The following is an 8,905-nucleotide window of genomic DNA, read 5'->3' on the forward strand; positions in this document are numbered from 1 at the left end:
GTTTAAACAGATTTATAATACTCAGCAGGGTGATAGTTCTTGTGTTTAAACAGATTTATGATACTCAGTTGAACCGTATATTTTCTGCATCCTAGACTTAACAGAAAGCAGTATATATCAAATATTTTCTACATGTATTAATCTATAAGTACTGCTTCATTTATAAATACATTTTTGGATGTATACGTATATATGTTTACGCATAAAAAGCCCCTTCCCAACCTAAAGAATTCCTTCTTCATTATCCATCTCTCAAATTTGCGAGGGACTGACGTCCTGATACTTTACAAACTCCTTACGAATCCAGGATTTTGATTGGTTGCATTTTTAATTACCTTATGTGGATGTGTGTACTTTAACAATAAGCAAAAAACTGAACTGGTGTTTTCAAAATCTTCACTGAAGTAGAAAAATTGTTGTTCCAAAATATTTGTCTTTATACGTATAATTTCTCCTTTTTGTATATATTAGTTATCTCTTATTGGTATCTATGCTGAAATATGAGAGTTACACAAAACATTGCGTGTGTCAGTGTTGATCTTTCATATAGAATTATCATATAAGAATATATATATATTATTGAAATTTAAAAAATTCCAAAAATATATTTTTCATAAAATATTCATTATCAAATTTATCAAAAAAACCTAGAAACCCCCTAATTCAAATATCATAAAACCTTTACATAAATATCAATCTAATTGATAATAACCAGATACATATACCTATCGTATATCATATTGACAATTACCAATTAACATTATAACGTAATTAATACAACCTTTACAGCGTTTATAGTTGCTTACTATATTTAATGTAAAAAATTGTACTTGATACCTATGGGCTTAATTGCTTTTGGAATAAAGAATATATAATCAAATGGAATAATTTATACTCCAGACCAAATCTTGTTTCTAAGATATGCATGTAGCATGTTTCTTAATAAATTGCAAGGCAACCATTAAAATACAATGCATATTTATATGGCTTTTAGCGAAGGCGTGACTATATCATTTAAATGTTCGACTTATAAAGACTTTTTTTTCTTTTTTTTTTTTTGTTTGTTTGTTATCTTTCTTTTTAAATTTAACTGAACACCGAAAACCACCAAAAACTAAAACAGACCACTAACTCATATGGAAAACAGTATTATTTTACAATCGAATTAAATAATAGTTAAACTTACGTAAAATTACTTTTCAAATGATTTATTCAACTATGTGAAACCATTCTATTTAGTGTGGGATATTCATAATAATTGTATGTACGAAAAGGTTGTTAGACTGAACATGTTCTGTTTGACAGCAGTCCTTGTAAGACCAGAAAACTGTTAATTTTTGTATCTCTGTTTATCGTTTTTTATTAATTTGTTTTATATAGCTATGAACATATTTATCAAATTCATAAAGTACGTCAAATATATATGTAGAGATGAAAACAATATAATTAGATATGTAAGTTGGTATTTCGATGTATTCGTTGGTGTGGGGCGTTGTGCGTAGGTTCGATTGGTAAAACACCACATTTCTTTTTTTTTCATATTTTAAACAATAGAATCCTCTTGAAACTACAAAATGTATGCTCTGTGTTATCGTATGCATTTTTTCAAAGATTAGTATTAACGCTTTACAACCTTTGTAATAAAATGTTACGTTAAAAACATTGCTTATAAACTTTTATAAACTGTATTGTTATTCAATACAAAAACATGTTTATATAAGTTTAAATTGGTAATAATCCCCTAGCCCTATCACAAATCTACAATAATCAGGAAGAATCAATTTATGCAAAATGAATAAGTACTTACGTCTTTAATGGAAAGATGTTGGTGTGTTGACTATGGATACTTGAATATACTTAATCCAAAAACAATTTATCAAAGTCTTAAAAGGCCAGAAAGTCTGTAGATCACCTTTTCCTTAATTCAAAACATACATCGCCAATTATCAGTATACCAGGACGGTATCAGGGATCAATAGAGAATTTCAGTTAAATTACAGTGCGTGGACAAATCGTGTTTACCAAGATCTAATTATCAATTTGACGATTCACAGATGTAGAAGAAGATTTTAAATATATAGTGTTGACAGTAGAGAACAATAGACTGTTATGAAATATATGGAGTTGACATATCTAGATATGCGACAATAGATTTGCATGACACCATGTTTATGCGAGCACAATTGAAACCAAGGAAAATGTCATTGTCAGGTATTTGTCAATATATATTATTTCAATCAGACATTAGACGTTCAATATTGGTCTTGTTAGTTACTTAATATCAAATTAGGTCGCGGCATTAAATTATATAGACAAAAGGTACTGTAAACTTTCAACTACGTTTTAAGAAAAGTTTAAGTCCAATATAGTTTTATATATTGCAAGTGTAAAAAGTAAACAAAGACCAGATTAATAATGCGTTTAAAAGACAACAATCAAACAACTTAATCTGCATAATTAGATTTTAATAAACAATGTGATCGTCAACTGAAGATAATAGTCTAAACCATACCTTAAAATGGTATCCCTTTGTAATGTTCCATCTCTCTTTGATGCTATAAATCGTACACACATGTAGTCTAGAAAAATTTAGATCAAAATATCTGCTAACGATCTGTCAAGCTCAAAGACATATATACATTTATATATACATATATATCAAACAAGCTAATAAGATAACAATGCTCTGTAGGTTCAAACAGCGCATTCTAATAATACATGCAGCATTGTATATCAGAAATAGACTCATCAACAAAAGTTATTATTTTATACGCAGTACGCTTGTTTTGTCAAATAAAGACTTATCAGTGACTCTCAAATAACAAAAATTGATAAAAGGTCATATCAAGTACAAATTGTGAGAACATTGAGGAACCCAATTATTCTTAAAGGTAACCTTATCTACATCTATTGAACTATATAAAAGAAAGAGGGGAAAAGGTAAATGTATTTATACATTTTCACATGCAAAAAGTGTCCAATTACAAATCATTTCATTCATGAAAATGCTGTTAAATGCATGTCCAATTTAAAAGTAAGATAACAAGTACCCCAAGATTCTCGAATAATTGGAGAATTATCTTGACTTGTCACATATTAAGATATATATCATAATTTGTATACTGTGGATTCTTTATTTTCGTAGGATTCAATTTTTGTAGAATCAGGTTGATATTTGATTTCGTGGTTTTGCCAATCTCTGCATACAAGACCTACAGAAAATTTCCCATTCGTTGAATATTTGAACTTCATGGTTCAGCTGTCCCAACGAAACTAACAAATATTGGTACCCAACGAATAATAATGAATCCACAGTATTGTCAAAAGGGTGTCTTCCCGATTGTCCCACTTTTTGAAATTACAGGTAAAAAAGTAACGAAATTTTGTGGGACAATCGGGAATATGTTTGTGGGACAGTTGGGAAGTTTAAATGTGGGACAATTGGGAATTGTTTTGAGTTGTTAATTTGTGTGTCATTTGGTCTCTGGTGGAGAATTGTCTCATTGGCAATCATACCACATCTTCTTTTTTTTTTATTGAAGTCTGATTCTTCTGTATATAGTTGGTTACGAGTCTTGTCGACAAAGACAAAAGGAATATTGGTAAAATAATCTTTAATAGTGATTATTTAAAAGACAAAACTGGTCAAAATCTAGACAACAGTTTCGTTATCAATAAAGAACGTTGTTGGTTCAGGTCATTTTTTAACAGTCTAATCAATAGCGCAGAGAATGTTGTTAACATGTCCTCTGAAATCCCCAGTAACATTGCAAAGGCACTAGTAGAAACATTTCTCCATCAATAATTTCATATATAGATGCTGGAACATATTAATTGACTGTTAGATATACTGATCCCAGATAGAGGGTAGAATGTAAATGAGTTTATAATTGCATGCATTATTTATTTATTTATTTAAAAACTTTACAAAGAAAATGTTATTAAAATTATGGTATTGACATTTGTTTTATAAATATTAAACGTAACATTGTAGATATATTTCATAAATCAGAGATATGATATTGGTTTTATATTAAAAGTGTTTTTATCTGATGACTTTTTTTTATATACTTTTGTAAAATTAATATTTTATACCTTTATAAAATTAATATTTTATACTTTTCTAAAATTAATATTTTGTACTTTTATGAAATTAATATTTTGTACTTTTATAAAATTGATATTTTATACTTCTATAAAATTAATATTTTATGTGCAATAATTAATTCTTGTTTATTTTGCAAAACAAACAACAGTTACTTTGTTTATCTAAGAACATTTTACTTCATAAAATAATGTGGGACATTCAGAACTTTTTATGTGGGACAATCAGAACTCTAAAATTTTAAAAAGTGGGACAATCGGGAATAAACCGTCAAAAGTTCTACATCTTACATAAATTTACCAATCAAGTGTTAACACAAAATTTCAAAATCGTGACAGGGTGGTTACTTATTATGATCTTAATGACACGTGCCACCATAAATTCGTTGTAATCATTAGAACATTTCATCGAAATTAATCAATACAACTGATAAATTAAAATGATTATTCTTTACCAAAAAAAAAATGGAACACATTAAGAAGGAAATGATAGGTTTGATAAAAGAAACACCACGCAGACCAAATAGGAAAGAAACCACAACAAAAGACTGCACTGAAAACTTAGTATTAGCATCAAATGTCCATAAAAAAACGTATGCCAACCGTCGCGTTTATAGACATGTATTATATTCTCAATGACTAATGTTATCTTGCATATTTGTTGACTATAAAACGAGAGAAGAATAGACATGCGCATTCAATAAAAGACGAATTTCTCAAAACATTAAATTTATTAAAGAACAATTATTATCTGAAATTGGTGTAATAATTCAGTCTTGTTTAAATATGAACAATAAAACTCGATTTTAATTTCGGAATACTTGTGATGATATTGATAATATTACAATTATTGCAAACATCCATGTGTGATATGAACCAAATTAAGACGACGATCACAAAGTTGTAATAAAATATACTGTTTTGTACAGTATATGTGAGGAAGGGGTAAGAATCGTCTACGGTTCATACATGACACATAGTATTCTAAAACATCTATTATAAGAAAAAAAGTAAAATCACAAAAATACTGAACTCCGAAGTAAATTTAAAAAAAAATAATTGCAAAATCAAAAGCTCAAACAAATCAAACGAATTAACAACAACAGTCATGTTCCTGACTTGGTACAGGCATTTTCCTAAGTCTATAATGTATTACAAAATGAGGAATATGAATAAACTTACACTTCGGACGCAAGAAATTTTTAAACGTGTTGTTTTCAATTTTTTACATATGTTTGTACATTTTCACCTTAAAATATTGATCTAAATTTATATGTCCAATTACAAAACTGTTCTTTACTGAAAATAAAACGCGCGTCTGGCGTATATACTAAATTTAGTCCTGGTATCTATGATGAGTTTATCTACATGTACCACATAGTTATCCCTAGATACTCGATGTCTTGTCTATACATCTTTTTAGCAAAATATGTATCCCAAATTGAAATCGAAACCAATCAATATTATTTAAAAATCAATATGAGTATTGTACATAAAAAAGAGAGAAGAGGTTTAGATGGGAAATAAAAGTCTGATGGAACAGATAATACGCAGACCAAACCGAGTAAATTGATACGATAAACAACAACAAACCACTACACTATACTGAACACTAAACATGCATTGACACAAACACATTAAAAATCGTACTCTATGGCTAATGTTCTCTTGAATATTTGGTGACTACAAAACGGGAGAAGAGGGTCGTCATGCGTATTCAGTAAAAGACGAATTTCATTTTACTATAAAACCACAAAACTGAAAACTATCAAGGAACGTTGATGATATTAAATTGATGAAATAGTTTCCTCTTGTTTGAATGTGAGCAATGAAGCTAGATTTTTTGTGATGAGTATGATGTTTTTAAAATTATTGTGAAATTGTCTGTAAAATGTACAAAATTAATTATATCATTTGATTAGGGACTTTCCGTTTTGAGATCTGTATTTTTGTTATTTTACTTTATATACCAAACATTTTTTTTTTAAAGTTGACAGCATTTACCCTAGATATTCGACATCTTGTGTTTAAATATATTTACCAAATATATATACCAATCTGTATATTAATGAAATATAAAAAAGAAGATGTGGTATGATTGCCAATGAGACAACTGTCCACAAGAAACCAAAATGACACATACATTAACAACTATAGGTCACCGTATGGCCTTCAACAATGAGCCAAGCCCATACCGCATAATCAGCTATAAATGTCTGTCTTTTGATTAACCTTTGTTTATTGCCAAACTCGTCTATCAGATGCTGACACAAATTATTTTGTGTGAACGCAGTTACTTATTAAAATTTTAAGGACACAATAGTTCTAATAACATTGTTTTCTACAAATGTATTACGATCAACCAACTCGTGGGATGGCGTACGTAAAATTTACAAAGAGATGATTTCAACTTTACCACTTAAATTTCTTGGTTTAATGCTTCTCTGTGAGGATCGACCCTCTATCAAGAAATCATGGCAGTAAATTCAAGCCCTGTAATATCGTATCAATTGGGCGCTACTGTGATGTAACTACAAAGAAATGAAAAGTTCACAATCGGGAAGCCGAAATCATCTCTTTTGTCGAAATTTTCCTTCTTCATTTTATTACATTCAAGGTAGGGTGTTAAAAACGACAATGAAATGAGAGAAAAAATACTCAGCTTTGAAAAGTAACTACTAGTATAATGAATCAATCCTTGAAAGCTCCCCTCCCAAGCTACGGTTAAGTACAATATATTATCACTTTCCTCAGAAACTAATCATTGTAATATCACTGTAATAGCCTATGAAGCAGAGAAATTTATATTGTATTGAAGTAATTTTCCAAATACATTTCTCGGACTGCCATTTTATTCAGTCGTGCAATAATCACCAAGTCAATTGTTTTTAAGTACCGTTAACAAATTAATATTTTTTGCTCAAGTGTTTCATTGATCAATGTGTCATCATCGGCCATGATTTATTTCTTATAGTTTGATAAAGTCTCAGTCGATAAATGTTTGTTTTTTACAAATCGTTTACGCAAGATTGATCTGATATGTTTCCACTATCTTTTTTTATGCATTTAATTATACATGCAGCTACATGTTCCACCCTTTAAGAAGTCGGCTGATTTCGATGCCATGTGTTCTTTGGTCGGTAATGAGGATAAAATTAGAAACGTTCACTAATACGAATGAAATCGGTCATTGTGTCCTCGAAATATAGCTTATCAGTGATTTGTCTACCTTGGGTCAGTATTTTGAAGTTCACCTTAAAAATATTTGAAAATGAAACAAAAACTAAGATTGGAACTCTGATATTTTTGATGACTTTTTGAGTAAGGTTTGTTGGATCATATATTACCATAGATTTATATATAACAAAACCTTTCGGAATTTTGGGTCCTAGACGCTCAACTTTGTACTTTATTTCACTTTTTATTGTGTTTGCTTCAAGCGTCACTGGTGAGTCTTTTTCATCACAAGATACCAAGACCTAGTTGATAAATATTCCGTATCAACTTCACCAATATTACACATTGGTCTTGAAGTATACATTCTAGGTATTTTATGTTCCTGTTTTTCGTATTGCTACTGTCGTTCGTCTATACTAGTATGCAGTTTTGTAATTCTTGTTACATATTTGTCTATTTTATAGTGATTAAGATTATTTCACAATATTGACTGCTGTTGCCCTATTTTTAACATTTTAACCTATTTTGTCTGCTTTGTATTTTCACACATCTTTGTTAATATGAGGAAATTTATGTTACTGGCATATAAGTGAGAGTTTTAGCTATATAACCAGGTTTAATCCACCATTTTCTACATAAGAACATGCCTATACCAAGTCAGTATTTTAACAGTTGTTATCAATTTACTTGATGTGTTTGAGGTTTTGATTTTGCCATTTGATTATGGACTTTCCGTTTTGTATTTCCCTAGGAGTTCGGTATTTTTATTATTTAATTTTTTGTTGAAGACAACACAAACATCTGGCGTAACTAAACGTTGCGATTTTTGGAATACAAAGGAATTTCCATCACAGGAATAGATTACCTGTTTAAAAAAAAAACAGATTCAAAATTTTACGTAATCAATGCTCTTCAACTTTGTACTTCATTTGACCTTCTGAATTTTGTTCTTCGATCGTCACTGATGTTTCTTTTTGTAGTAGACGAAACAAGTGTATGGCTACAAAATTTTAAATCTGGTAAGTATAATGAGTTTTACACAAACACTGGGTCGATGTCACTGATGTTGACGGCTTCCTCTCCGAGAGTATCACAAGCTCAGAAGTCAGCACTTCTGTGTTGACATTATTAGTTCTCATTGATATATGGTCATTCTTATGAATTAAACTTAACCCTTTCCGAAAAACTAATGATTTCTACCTGAAAGAGCGTTACTGATGAGTATTTTGGAGATGTGAAACATTCAACAAATGCTAAAAAGCAATCATATCCAATGAACACACACATATAGATTTTAAACGGGATAATGCCAGATTAACAGGGTTTAAATCTTAGCTGGTTTGTCGACAGGATATTTTTTGTCTTTGAGAAGAATTTTTTTTATGAATTTTGCTTCAAGCGAATACAAAATCGATAGGCACAGTATTTTCCAATTGGAATACCGACTGACTGTTCACAATGTCAATCGCCGAATCTCGACAAAGTTGTTGATCACACACAATATGTCGGCATAATGAAATTGTCTTAATGTATTCAGTGTTGGAATCCAAAGATGTTTTCCACCAAAACAAAAACAAATAGTTTTAAATATAGGTTGGTTGGATGTACTTTTAATTTAAAAGAA

General features: G+C 29.7%; 1 protein-coding gene across 4 annotated transcripts in view; it reads right to left on the reverse strand.

The window, feature by feature from the left end:
* Positions 1-2,600, reverse strand: part of LOC143064964 (PDF receptor-like) — a 109,859-nt gene extending 107,259 nt beyond the window's left edge. For 3 of the 4 annotated variants that reach the window (XM_076238201.1, XM_076238198.1, XM_076238200.1), the window contains exon 1: positions 1,808-2,066. The gene's annotated coding sequence lies outside the window, so the exon portion shown is untranslated. Of the gene's footprint in view, positions 1-1,807; positions 2,067-2,512 lie in introns of those variants that run through there. The other variant, XM_076238199.1, reaches the window with a different exon arrangement.
* Positions 2,601-8,905: the final 6,305 nt, after the last annotated feature.

Source organism: Mytilus galloprovincialis, chromosome 2 (assembly GCF_965363235.1).
Source record: "Mytilus galloprovincialis chromosome 2, xbMytGall1.hap1.1, whole genome shotgun sequence".
NCBI classification, from domain to species: domain Eukaryota; kingdom Metazoa; phylum Mollusca; class Bivalvia; order Mytilida; family Mytilidae; genus Mytilus; species Mytilus galloprovincialis.